The sequence below is a fragment of the Musca autumnalis genome, unplaced genomic scaffold (assembly GCF_047663935.1).
Source record: "Musca autumnalis isolate F117 unplaced genomic scaffold, ASM4766393v1 scaffold_3, whole genome shotgun sequence".
Lineage (NCBI taxonomy): Eukaryota > Metazoa > Arthropoda > Insecta > Diptera > Muscidae > Musca > Musca autumnalis.
In genome coordinates this window covers 239,640,515-239,654,436 of record NW_027411866.1, presented here as the reverse complement: position 1 = coordinate 239,654,436, position 13,922 = coordinate 239,640,515, and the positions used below count along the sequence as shown (strand labels likewise).

Sequence of the window (13,922 nt, the reverse complement as noted above, 5' to 3'; positions counted from 1 at the left end):
ACCACCTGAAACTAACCCCATCATATGATGGGGCAGAGCCGGGTCTAACCCGGGTTTTGTACCCGGACTTTCGGGTCCAATAACCGGGTAACCGGGTCCGTCCCCCAAGAAAATTATAGATTTCCGTGATCAGCGCGACAATATCTACCTCTGGAAAAAATTTTCAGAAAAATCGCAAAGTTTTTACTAGAGTTAAGCCAAATATATATTTTTTTAAGTAAAATTTGAAAATAATCCACGTTAAAAATTTTTTTTTAGAGTCTACGTTTGATTTTTTTTTTTTTGAAAAATCCACGCTTAAAAAAATTTTTAGAGTCTGCGTTTGAAATTTGTGTTTCAAAAAATCCACGTTAGAATTTTTAAGTCAACGTTTGCATTTTTTTTAAATCCACGTTTAAATAATTTTTGAAGAATCCACGATTGAAAATATTTTTTTATGAAATCCACTTTTGAAAAAATATAATAATTAAGTTTGTAAGTTCAATGATCCTGTCGGATAGAAATGTCACTGTCCTATGTAAGATATTGGTATTAGATATGATTGACAGTTATATCAAATAATCACTTTTTATTTATGCAAATCAACAAAGTAATTCATATTTAATAACATTTAAATAAAAAATTACAAAAAAATACCTAATTATTATTATTTTTATTTAATAAAATTCTAATTTAATTTTAATTGCAGCAACAAATCAAATTAATCAAAAAGGTATTTTTTTACCAAAATCCATCTTATCATAAATATGTCATTATCATTAAACAATTTATTTGTTTGGGACAGTACGAAAAAAAAACAATTACCAAAAAAATAAGTTATACAGTTATCTCAACATTTTATTGTTGTTACTGTCTAATGTTCGATACTGTCCGGATTGTTCTCGAAACAACAAATGTGAACCTGCAATTACCATCAATAACCCTTGAAACTAAAAATAGAAACAACAAGTGAACTTAGGTAGAGGAGGTAGCTAAGACGTTTTGTCACCGAATAATCGATCAGCGTATTTACGATACCACAACCACAACCACCATTATCATCATCGTCAACCTCACCAGGTACTCCTTCAATCACCATTGCTGTATCGCAGAGTTAAGCGATTTTAAATGATTTCTTTGGTTAACCTGTTGAAGTGCATTGACACGTGACACGCAACAACTGCAATTATCACAAATAATTAGGAGAAAATTGGGTGTCAAATTGAGGGAATTTAAAAAGGGAGAGTGATTTGATATAATCGCTGCTGGTTTACCCCAGCCTATGACTGTATAAAAATACATCAGAAGTGGTCGACCTAAATATCCTACGAACAGATCCCGGAGTTTTTGAAACATTCCGGCCATTATCGACCGAAGTATAGGGAATAAAATAAATGGATAGCGTTTAATAGAGAGTACGGGGCGTGTGTTTTCCTATCCACCATATGGCGATTAGGAAGTACTGCAACGAAAGCGTGTCATTATGTTGTTGTTTTGGAAGAATCTTTGTCACCTCATACAGATTGTCCACTGAAGACATGATGAGGCACCAAGTTGCAGTGTTCAGGGTGGCATTCTGACAGATTTGAATATTTTTCCATCTCGTAGAACTTACACTTGCGGACCAAACTGTCTCCGTATAGTTTACCAACCTATTATATGTGGTGAATAGGTTTCTTTATCTGCACCCCAAGTGCTGCCGGCTAGGGACTTAAGGACTTTGTTCCTACATCTCAGCTTGTGGCAGACAGCTGTGGCATAGGCAGGCGACATGAACATGCTGTCAAATGTAACCCCTAGAATTTTGGGGTAGTTTGTGGTCTGATTTCTGCTACCATCGACCATGACATTCAACTCAATGCTCACCTCTGCAGTCACAGTGGTGAACAGAAAGGCGAATATTTGCATATTTCACGCGTGAAAAAGATGGTAAAACCAGTCAAATAGGTGTTCAGCCTTTCACAAATGACATCAGGGAAGGTACCTGACGTCAAGATCGTACAATCGTCCGCATACGTTACGATCTCAATGCCGTCTGGAGGGGGTGGAATACAAGAGAGATAAAAGTTCCGGTAAAACAGTTCCGGAGATATAACGCCACATTCGAGAACTCCCTCTTTCACTCTACCTACGCGCCTTCGAATTCATGTTCCAGAATTCCACGTACGACTGACGAACGTTGATTACCCAACGTTCAGCGCTGTTGTAGTAATGTGCTGCTTACGGAACCCATGCTGATGATCGGGAACTGGATAGGTATTTCTGAGGCTGGGGTGAGGTAAAACGTCAATTATCTTTGATACGGGCGACAAAAGCGAAATCGGTCTGTGCGATTCACCTTTGTTGGCATCATTGCCTGGTTTCAGCGAAATCATTTGCTCATGGGATAATTTAGCGTTCCTAATGACATTCGAAACATCATTCTCGGCAGGAAGAGATTTAATGCAACGTAGTAATCTTCTCTTCGCTTTCACCCGGGGTGCTCGACAAACTGTCGATAATTGAAATCATTTGTGCACATCTTCTGATCAGTAAGCGTAACGTTGCCAAACTTGGCTGAGGTCCTTTGTTTTTTTCCGGGTTTGAGAGTAACTTTACCGTTGCCCACAAGTCTCTTATTCCGGCTCCAATGTTGCAACTCTTCAGATATTTTAACCTTGCCTGCTCTGCTTATGCTCACCGACTATCCTGTTAGCTTCATTGACCGTGCAAAACGTAGAGCTATCAATCTGTTATAGTACTGCCTATAACCCTCTAGTCATTTCCGACGACCGAATGCCACAACTCACGATGAACATTAAATTCCCCCAATACCAGGACGGTTATCACCTTCCAAAAGCGGACTAATGTTGGGCCTATAACGTGGAGTATGGATATTTATGGGTGGGATGTATACCATAAGGCCGCTGGCCGGAGCACGCGTGTTGCATGGTTCCCGGAAAGAACCCGCTGCCGTTGAATTGATAAAAGCAAGTTATTCAGAGGTTATGAAGCCGGGTGGTCAATTTACGGAGACGATGATAGGGAGGTGGTCTGAGCCAAGGGAAATGACGGGTTGCCAAGATGCGTCATTTATCAGTTGTTGTTGTAGCAAAGCAAAGCAAATGTGTTCGTTCGTATATTATTTCAGTTATCAGGTTCCTCTGTATCCCGATTCAAGAATTCTGCAACTTGGACTGGTTGCGTCAATAAGGAATCAGGAGACAGGTGAGTGGGGTTAGCTGGGCAGCGAAATAAATGCAAGTGTGTCCCAATCCACATGCTGGGAATGCGTTGGATGTCGTGGCGTCCATTCGGGCCCAATACAAATTGAGCCGGCTGCTGCGATGGATGGGAGGTGGTCTCTAAGTACGGCATTCACACTGTATCTCTGTACTGCCTGCGCAAACATGTCAGTGCGAATGCTATCCAAGCCTGCCTGATAAGCTCGTTGGTCTAGAGGTTATCTTTTATACCTTTGAACCTCTCTCTCTAGATCATAAAGATCTCTCCTGGCGTGCCTGGGTGGATGAAGCCTGTCCATTAAATCGTGACGGGGATGCTCACTGCGATAACACCCAAGCAGGTACTGCATCGACAACATCTTATTGTCATGAGGAGGCACCCTGTTGCAGTCCTCAGGGCAGCATTCTGGCAGGTTTGAATCTTCTTCCACTGCGTAATGCTAACCTTTGCAAACCACGCTGGCGCCGCACAGCTTACCACAGACCGGCCTATTGCATTGTAGGTGGTCAACAAGGTTTGTTTGTCAGCTCCCCAGCGACTTCAGCACCTTGTTCCTACTTCTGATCTTATCGCAAATAGCTGTGGCACGCGCGGACGACTTAAACATGCTATAGAAAGTTACACCCAGTATTTTGGGGTAGTTGGTTGTTGTTGTTGTAACAGTGTTTTATTATTATGTTTGTATGTTCGTTCTCCTGTTCAATCTGGCTCTGGGTCTATCTCCAGCTCCAGGAAGTTGGCGGGGCAGTTGAATAGGTGCTTAGTATCGTGCGGGCCCATGCCGCATACTGGGCAGATGTCTTGCACGATGCGATCGATTCCCGCCCAATAGGAATTTAGGCGACTGCAATATCCTGAGCGTAATTGAGCCAAAACTACTCTGGTTTGTCGTGGCTGCTGAGGCTCTTCAGCTGCGATAGATGGAGGATGTGCTCCAATGACTGCATTCACACAATAATTGCGTATAGTCTTAGCAACTGTGTCCGTGTGAATGCTGTTCAAACCTGCCTGATATGCCTGTTGATCTAGAGGTTCTCTCCTATATTGTTGGACCGTCATCTCTAGAGCATGAATATCCTTCTTGATATGCCTCGGTGTATCGGTGGCCAGCAGATGGTGATTGGGATGGCTCTCACGGTAACGCCCGAGCAAGTACTGCAACGATAGCATCTCATTATGTCGTACTGGAAGAATATTTGCCTCCACATGTAGATGTTCCACTGTAGATTTGAGGAGGTACCCTGTTGCTGTTCTCAGGGCGGCTTTCTGAGAAATTTGGATCTTATCCCACTGCGTGTCACATAAATTCGGGGACCAAACTGGCGCCGCATAGCTTACCACAGACCGACCTTTCGCTTTATACGTGGTCAACAAGGTTTCTTTATCTGCACCCCAAGTGCTGCCGGCTAGGGACTTGAGCACATTGTTCCTACATTTCAGTTTATCGCAGATAGCTGTGGCATGCGATGACGACGTGAAAGTGGTGTCGAATGTGACCCCTAAAATTTTGGGCCAGTTTGTGGTCGGAATTCTTTTACCATCGACCCTGATATTCAACTCTCTTCTATAATGCGCCGTCCATGTGGTGAACAGAGTGGCCGTCGATTTAGTGGCGGATATCTGCATATTCCTCGCGTGGAAAAAGGTGGTAAGATCGGTTAAATAGGAGTTCAGTCCCTCACAGATGTCATCAGGGTAGGTACCTGACGTCAGGATCGTACAATCATCCGCATACGTAACGATCTCAATGACGTCTGGAGGGGACGGAATACAGGAAAGGTAGGGGTTAAACAGTTTCGGAGATATCACCCCTCCTTGGGGAACTCCCTGTTTCACTCTACGGGGCTTGGATTTCATGTTCCTGAATTCCACATACGACTGGCGTCCACACATATAGTTGATTATCCAATATTTCAGACTTGGCCGGAGGGTTGTCTGGTCGATGTCCTCGAACAGCGTGGAGTGCTTGACAGTATCAAAGGCTTTTGATAAGTCAAACGCCACCACCACTGTTTTATCACACGGCCGCTCCTGGTTGAGTCCTCGACAAATATGTGTGGAGATGGCGTGCAGCGCAGTTGTCGTGCTGTGCTGCTTACGGAATCCATGCTGATGATCGGCAACTTGATAGCTATTTCTAATGCTGGGGAGGACTAAGGACTCAAGGGTCTTCGCTACAGGTGATAAAAGCGAAATCGGCCTGTACGATTCACCTTTGCGGTCATCCTTTTCTGGGTTCAGTAGCGGGACCACCCTGCCCATTTTCCAGACTTCGGGAACAATAAGGGTGGCTAGCGATAGGTTGAGAACTTTAGTGAGATACTCCACTCCCGGCTCATCCAGCTGTTTCAACATTACCATGGAAATTCCGTCAGGGCACAACGCTTTGGATGATTTAGCGTTCCTGATGGCATTCGCAACATCATCCATTGTAAACTGTGGTGGGGTAGTTGGTGGTCGGAATCAGTGCATCAATATGTTCAGTGGGAGCCTCATTTCAGCTGTCCATGTGGTGAACAGTGTGGCAGTGGATTTAGCGGCGGATATTTTCATATTCCTCAGATGGAAGAACTGCACTAGGTCAGCTATGTAGACATTTAACCTATCACATATGTCATCGATGATAGGACCCGACACCTCGTACAATCATCCCCATACATCACGATCTCTATACCGTCTGGAGGGTGTGGAATTTCGGTAGAGGTTAAACAGTTCCGGAGATATCACCCATCCTTGGGGAACTCCCTGTAGAGTGACTACGGGGTTTGCACTTCTTGTTTCTGAATTCCACAAACGACTGGCGTCCGCACATATAGTTGATTACCCAACGTTTCAAACACCTTGGCATGGTTGACGGTATCGAAAGCCTTCGATAGGTCAAGAGCCACCATGACTGTTCGGTCGCACGGCCTTTTCTGGTTCAGTCCTCTACTGATATGTGTGGATATGGCGTCTAATGCTGTTGTAGTACTATGCATTTTCCGCAATCCATGTTGATGCAACTGGAAAACTCATCGTGGGGAGGTGTGCCATTTATCAGTCGTTTCAGCTGGTGCCGTTAGTAAGTTTTAGAGGTTTTGGGCCATTTTAAAGTTTTGTCCTAATTATTGGGGATTTTAGCAAAAATGTTGAGGATTTTTTTGGAGCTTTCAGACACTATTTAAAGAAGCATGGAGTAGCCATAAGGCTGAGGACATAAAGATTGTCTATGAAAACCTTAAAACTGTGGGTTAAATGAATACCAAGTAATGGATCTGTTTTACTTTAATATCGCAATGTACCAAGTACATATGTATTTGTCTTTTCTATCTCTCACCTCTTCGAAAAGAATCTAATGATAAGAAGAAACGGTATAATTATAATTTATATATATGAATCACAAACACCCTATGGAAAACTGGAATGCCTACCCTCAGTTCTATTTAAATATAAAATTTTGGGGGATTTACTCTCAACCGGTATGTGGTTGGTTAATTCACACACAAGGTGGTAATGATCGCACATAACCTGTAAATACTTCAGTAAATATTTACATGTATTTGGGAATGTGCCATTAAAAGTTTACTTTCAATGAGAACTTCAATTTTATAGCGTTTTTTTCTTTCAATCATTTTATTGTTTTTTTTTTCTGCTTTTTTCATACAAATAATTGTTGTATTTGTATTTGTTTAAACTATTGAAACGATCGACTAGGTCATGAATGAATGTTTGTACAAATGAATGAAGCAACAGCTGATGGTGTGATCGTCGCACCGCCGATTAGCAATGTCATCATCACACATCTTCAACGTGTTACGGAAAGTTTTTGTTTTCCTTGTCTAATGAGAACTGAAATTGAAATTTTATAGACTCTGAATTCAAATGAAGTTTATTCTCCATTAATTCTGAAAATAAAATTTTACGTAGATTTTTTTTAAGTAATTTTGCAAATTCTAACTTTCGCACACAGTTCGTGGAAGCAATGTACATAAATAAGTTAGACTTTGATTTTTAATTACCATAAATAATGGGAACTCATATTAACATTTGTGAGAATCAAAACAAAATAAAATATAAATATGTAGTATTAACCCACATAAAACCACTGATCGTTTAAACGTCACAAAAATTGACGTAAAACTCTGTTTTTTTTCGAATATTTTTGTGTTTTTTTTTTTTTAATTTTGTTATAGTATTGTCTTTTATCTGTCATTTCTCGCTTATAGAGCTACAATTGGCTTATGCATTTCCCGCAATTGACCAACAACCCAAGCTATTCAAAAAAGTCGACTTTTTTGTAATTTTCTAATTTGATGAAAAATTTGAATATTAAAATAAGTTTAATCATAAATATTAGAAACATATAAAGTTAGGGATTGTTTAGGAATGTAGTAAGAGTATTTTCTCAATCAAAAATCAAGAGATTGACATATAAGAATACACCTATATTACCCCCCAAAGTTTTCGGCACTTTTAAAAGAAGGCCCGATTGTAGGAAAACTATCAGGGTTATCATGAATAAAAATTCCGTGCGGATTTTTTCCCTTTCCCCAATTTTACAATTTTTTATTTCCATATTTAAGTCCAAAAAGGGAATATTTATGTCGATTTGGTGAGAATATTGAATAATTAATTGATTCTAGTAGTTCTTAGCATTTTAAAATATCTATTTTAAAAGAATTTCACTTTTCAAAATTATTTTCCATGCGGAAAATTCTGCGGGAAATATTCATGATAACCCTGTATATGTTTTAAAGAAAAAGGTTAAGTATTTAAAAAAAAGCTTAAAAAGTGTCAAAAATATCATTTTCATAAAAAAATTTAAGTTCTCTCGCAAAAAAGTTCTCGGCTCTGAGTGGGTTAAAACAAGTAGATAACGATATAAAAATCTAAGTTTAGGGGCTCTGTTCAGGTCATTTTAGAATATTTATTGGAGGCAGTTGTTGTAGGAACTAAAATATATTGAAGAATTGTATATGATTTCCGTTCTGCGGAGAAACATAGGTGAGTACTACTTGACGGGTCCACAACTTACACATAAAGCCCATATATGTATATATTGGGTAGCTGTAGATATAATAAAACGCGGAAACTTCTTGTAATATTTATGCAGAGCCTCATAATAAAAGTTTTAGTACTTTACACTGGGTAAACGGAGCGAGTCTTGGGCGCTTGAACATCCAATATCACTCACCCATGACAGAGTGTAGTCGTTGGTTGGTAAATCACCCACAAGTAGACAAGTATCAGCCTGGGTGAAGTGAAACTTTAATCTGTATACCGACTACACAACGAAAGCCCCATAAAGTTTATATTTCGGGCATTTCCAGTGTTGCGGAGGATGTACCTGAAATAAATGTACCGACGTAGTCCATTTTGGAAGTGGCTCTTATTTTGGGAGACACTACTTTCCATGCTCTTTTGTCATTTCTGTTGGGGACCTCTAATTTAGAACTTTTCTACCATTATATCAAGAAACATGGACTTGCTCATTAACAAGTAAAAAGGTGTCAGTCGGCTTTGCCGACATAGGTATACCCTCAGCCAATGTGAAGTGAAACTTTCACCTACGGACCGATCGAATGTATTTAAGGTCTCTTCAGAATTTTGTGGCCCTTTTTGGATATTTGAACTTGCAGACAAAAATGTGGATTAGGAATTAACTGCACTAAGACACAAATGTTGAACTTTTGTAGGGCAGGTACCCTTAGGGAGGACCGATATGGGCCATTTTAGAAGTAAAACTAAATTTTGATAAAATATTAGGAGATCCAAAGTTTGGACCAAACTGGTTGCCCCATTCAAGTGATATCGTCCTAGCATTTTAGTAACATTTTTTAAATATTGAGTAGAAGTACCGAAAGTTGTGGGCCGGTATTGACCAATGAAACTAAGTTTGGATATAATATGACGAAGACTAAATGTTGGACCAAATCAGTTGAACATTTCGAGAGTTATCGTGCTCTCCGACCGCCACATAGGGGTTTTTTTACACCTTTCGGGCTGTTTTCCCAAAAAATATGGACTTGCCCCTGAAAAAACTTTTACCGTCGTAATGGAGGTAGCAAATGCAAATCGCTTCAACAAAAATCAAAGTGATTCGAGAGCAGGTCTTAAAGTAAACTTATCCGAAATTTTGTATGAGAGGTACCAGAAGGAGTAGACAAATATAGTCGATAGTCGAACCTGATCTATATCTGGTAGATATATAAGGATGTGCAAAGTATAGATTACATCGGTTACTCCCTTCAAGAGTTATTGTGCGCACAATTTTTCCGAACATTTTTGAAGTTTTGTGGGGGAGGTACCTGAAGGAGTGGACCGATATAGCCCATCTTCGAATCTAAACAATGTTTTGATAAAATATTACGAAGGCCAAATTTTGGACCGAATCGACAGATCCTTTCGAGAGTTATCTTGCCCTCCAACCACTGCACAAGGTGTCATATTGGCTTTTTACACCTTTCCGGTCATTTTCTCAGGAAGTATGGACTTGCCCCTGATGAAACTTGTACCGTCGTATGGGGGAAGTTAATACAAGTTGTTGCAACAGAAATCAAAACAATTCGAGAGCAGGTCCTAAACTGAACTTATTCGAAATTTTGTGTGGGAGGTACCCGAAGGAGTGGGCCGATTTAGTCCATTTTGGAACCTCATCTAAGTCTGGTAGAAATTTCACGATGTACAAAGTATGGACCAAATCGATTACTACCTTCAAGCGTCATCGTGCGCACAAATTTTCCGAACATTTTCGAACTTTTGTGGGGGAGGTACCGGAAGGAATGACCGATATAATTCATCTTCGAACTTAAACTAAGTTTGAACAAAATATTACGAAAGACAAATTTTGGACCAAATCGGCTCATCCGTTTGAGAGTTATCGTGCGCACCAGGACAGAAGGACGGACATGTCTAAATCGACTGCGAATTGTCTGAAACAGATTTCGTCCGAACATACTTGGGATCCAAAACCATTATTTCGATGAGGCACATTTTTGTGGTCGTATCAAAGATAGCCTAAAGTCTGAGGGGATAAAATTATCAGTCGACTTTGCCATCAGCGTGTTTTTGGAGGTTTGGTAATCGATACAACAAAGTCTGCACTTTTGTGCGTGTAGATTACAAAGGAGAGTTGTCAATCACACTGAATCCGGAATCCGGAAACACACAACACCCGTGTTCTGGCAAGCGGCGGCAACCGCGGTTTACAGTGTACTTATGTTCGTATTTGTATCGTTATTCTTGGCAGTAGCATATCCCAGAAGTCTGTTTTATGAGTCGGGAGAATACCACAGCGGCCAAGTTCAACAACAGCTGCAGCAAACTCAAGGCAGCGGGTTCTTTCGTAACGGATTAACTCGAAATCGAAACAACATACAAGCTCTGTCCCTTTACTTTCGAGAATCTTCAAGTTTTACAACTTTTTACTCGAAAAGTGTTCCTTTACTTCTGAGACCATACAATTCATGTGGGAGCAGTTTACAACTTTTACTACTTTTGCCGGCTCTACGATTTTCAAAAGTAAAGGAACAGACCAGCAATAACAACTGCAACTTAAAGCGTTCTGATGGTTACAATGTACTGAGGAAGGATCGCACCAGAAGTGGAGGTGAGGGACAAGCTTTCCTATTGCAGAAGCTTCTTCAATACCGTCCTATCTTGCTTGAGCTTGGCTCTAATGACCCGTACATGGAATATATGGGGATGGCATTCAGTTGTGGAACTGCCGAGATAGAGTTTCTCAATATATACAGGTTTAGTCCCAAAATTAGCCCGCTTTGGAAGGTCATAATCGACTGGTCTGCGGAACTTTACTGATTGGACTGACAAACGACCTGACATCCAACATTTCTCTTGGATCAAACCATCTCCCCATAATTGTCTCCATCAGCAGACTGCCAGATTTCATTACCTCTGAACGGCGCACTTTCATCAATCATGAGAAAGCTAATTGGCCGTGTTTCAAAGAGTTTCCCAACAACCGCTTCTGAGATCTGCCCTATCCTTCTGATGTTCGGGTAATAGAAAGGACTTTACGAGACCTAATCACAGTCGCAGTAGCTCGCCATATACCTGTTGGTCAAATACACGAAGTGAGACAAATTTCTAGCAAATACGGGGGAATTAGCAAATGAACGTTATGAGCTTCGTCGTGCCAACCCAAGTGGCCCCAGAGTCAGAGAGCTGACAATGGAAGTTGGAACATTGGAGCTGGAATAAGTGAATAGTGGACAACCGTTATGTCACTGGAAAGAGGGAAGGAAGTCACCTTTGTCGAGGAACTGTAGAGTAGAGGTTACTTTTCCCGCATTCCACCAGACGCCTTACCATCATTTTTCACGCGGGAAGAATGTAAATTTCCGGCACTAAATCTACGGTCACTCTGTTCATCACATGGATTGCAGAGGGGAGCACTGAGATGAATGTGGTGGTCGATGATAGCGAATTCTGACCACCAACAACCCCAAAATTCTAGGGGTCACATTCGACAGCATTTTCAAGTCGTTCGCGCATGCCACAGCTATCTGCGACAAGCTGAGATGTAGAAACAAGGTCCTCAAGTCGCTAGCCGGCAGCACTCGAGGTGTAGAAAAAGAAATATTATTGACTATATAATGCGATGGGTCGGCCTATGGTAAGCTATGCAGCTCCAGTGTGGTCAGTATATCGCAATGGAAAAGTACCCCAAGAACTGCAAGAGGGTGTATCTTCATACCTACAGCGACCATTTACATGAATAGACAATGATTCTTTCCGTATGTTAGCCCATTCACCTGCGTCCTGGTAGTGGAATTTTTTACTGAAAATATATTTCACTTCTCATGGATGGTGCAAAGGTGTATAGAATATTTCCAACAATTTTTGCAAAGCAAAAAAAAAAAACATTGTTTCTGATAAGTGGTGGTTGGAGGTTGACCTTAAAATACACAACAACAAAAAAACGCTCGTGTCTCTCATACAACAAACAATTCCGACCGGTTTCTTTTGTATATCTCGTGATTTTATTATTTAGTGCGTATTCTCACACAAAACAACGGTGTATGTTTTATAGCTGTTGTTGGACTTTTTTATATACACACCGGAATGGCAAAAACACAACAAACTGAAAACTATGACAACCCCCTAAAAAGAAAAAAATGGGAGATAAAATTAGGAAACAACATCAAAACATTCCACAACAAAATCGCACAGTTTGAATGCAACAAAAATGGGGAGGTCTATACCGGTAAATTGAGCATCGACTTGTTATGATTGAACTCGATGACTATCTCTTAGGGTAGAACAGTGTGACCTTCACTTCATTTTTATGTACTTTGAGTCTAAGTTTCTGCTAGGAGGGCATGCAATAAGAAAAAATACACTCATTGGGAGCAGAACTCGTCATCGGTTTTATGATTACACCAACCAAGACACTCCTTTCACCCCTTTATGCCCCAGCTTAAAATCAATATCCGCACACATTGAACCATGCCATCCAATAAGTGTATATTGAGAGAGGGACAAGTGCAGGGTCATAGTAGTCATCGAATAAAACTAAAATGAAGTTTGAAAAAAACATCATCATTATTACAGTTCATTGGAACCGTATCTCATAAATACGAAAATAATTTGTATATGCGCCGTTATTGCGGAAGTGGGCTGGCATTGGTAGGTCAGGCAAGTGTATGTTTATGGTTGGAGCCCCCAAAAACAACAATATCACATAAGAAACACACATAAGTCTCAACAAATGCAAGCAAAAGCCACGCATCACATTACATACCCCAATTTGGCTGATAACATTAAATGAAACAAGAAAAACAATTGTAAAAATATTTTCATTAAAAATTGTAATTTTTCTTACCTGTTGAATATCTTTTGTTTTTAATAAAACTCTGCTACTCTGATGGAATTTTTTCTCCAACTGATGATGATGGTTGATGATGAAGTGTTTTTATGTTTACGACGAGAAAAAACACACAAAAACAAATGTAAACACAAGTATTAGAGCAAGAATGACTGATGAGGGAATGCCAATAATTGTTGTTCCCAATCAACTTGTTTTCGTTACTACTCTCACAATTAAATCGAAATATTCGTCACCGTTTTTATCAATAGATGTGTAGGTATGTTTTTTAACTTTATTTCAGTTTTTTTGTAGTAACTTTCTCGAATTACAAATTAATTATTCTCCTTCTCTGAGTAGCCGTTTTGTCTTCCAATGCTCATGAACTTCGTTTAATGACTGTCGAAGGGAAATGTCATAATGTTGTTCGTAAATTAGTGGATCTCGTATGGTATTCCGTTATAAAGTACGTAACGTAAGGTACGTAAGCGCTCGTAGTTGTTAAAAAACAATTAGTAGCCTACGTAAGGTAATGTAAATTGTAAATATGTATATTAGGTTGGCTACTTTCCAATAAGAATAATTCACTTGGTTTACGCTGCAGTTACCTGGGGCTCAATTCTGTTTCTATGAAAAGGTAGAAAAAGTAGAACACATGTATTCTTATGAGAACTACCGAAATACGTCGAGCGTATACTTTTTGTAAGTTGAACAAATTCAACTATGACAGAACATTATTATTTGTATGTGTGTGTGTGTTTTGTATTTTGAAAACAAAAGCCTAACAAAACCTGAAATCCAATTATTTGCAAAGGAAAATTATTTATTTTACGAATGAAAGCATTTAAATAAGTTTTGGTCGCGGAATTGGTGTTTTAAATGTGATTTTGTACTCAACGTATTTGTGTAATAC

General features: G+C 40.0%; 1 protein-coding gene across 1 annotated transcript in view; it reads right to left on the bottom strand.

Moving 5' to 3' along the window:
* Positions 1-13,413, bottom strand: part of CAH3 (Carbonic anhydrase 3) — a 64,808-nt gene extending 51,395 nt beyond the window's left edge. Inside the window, exon 1 of the mRNA XM_073977460.1 lies at positions 13,028-13,413. The gene's annotated coding sequence lies outside the window, so the exon portion shown is untranslated. The remainder of the gene's footprint in view (positions 1-13,027) is intronic.
* Between the last annotated feature and the right edge of the window lie 509 nt (positions 13,414-13,922).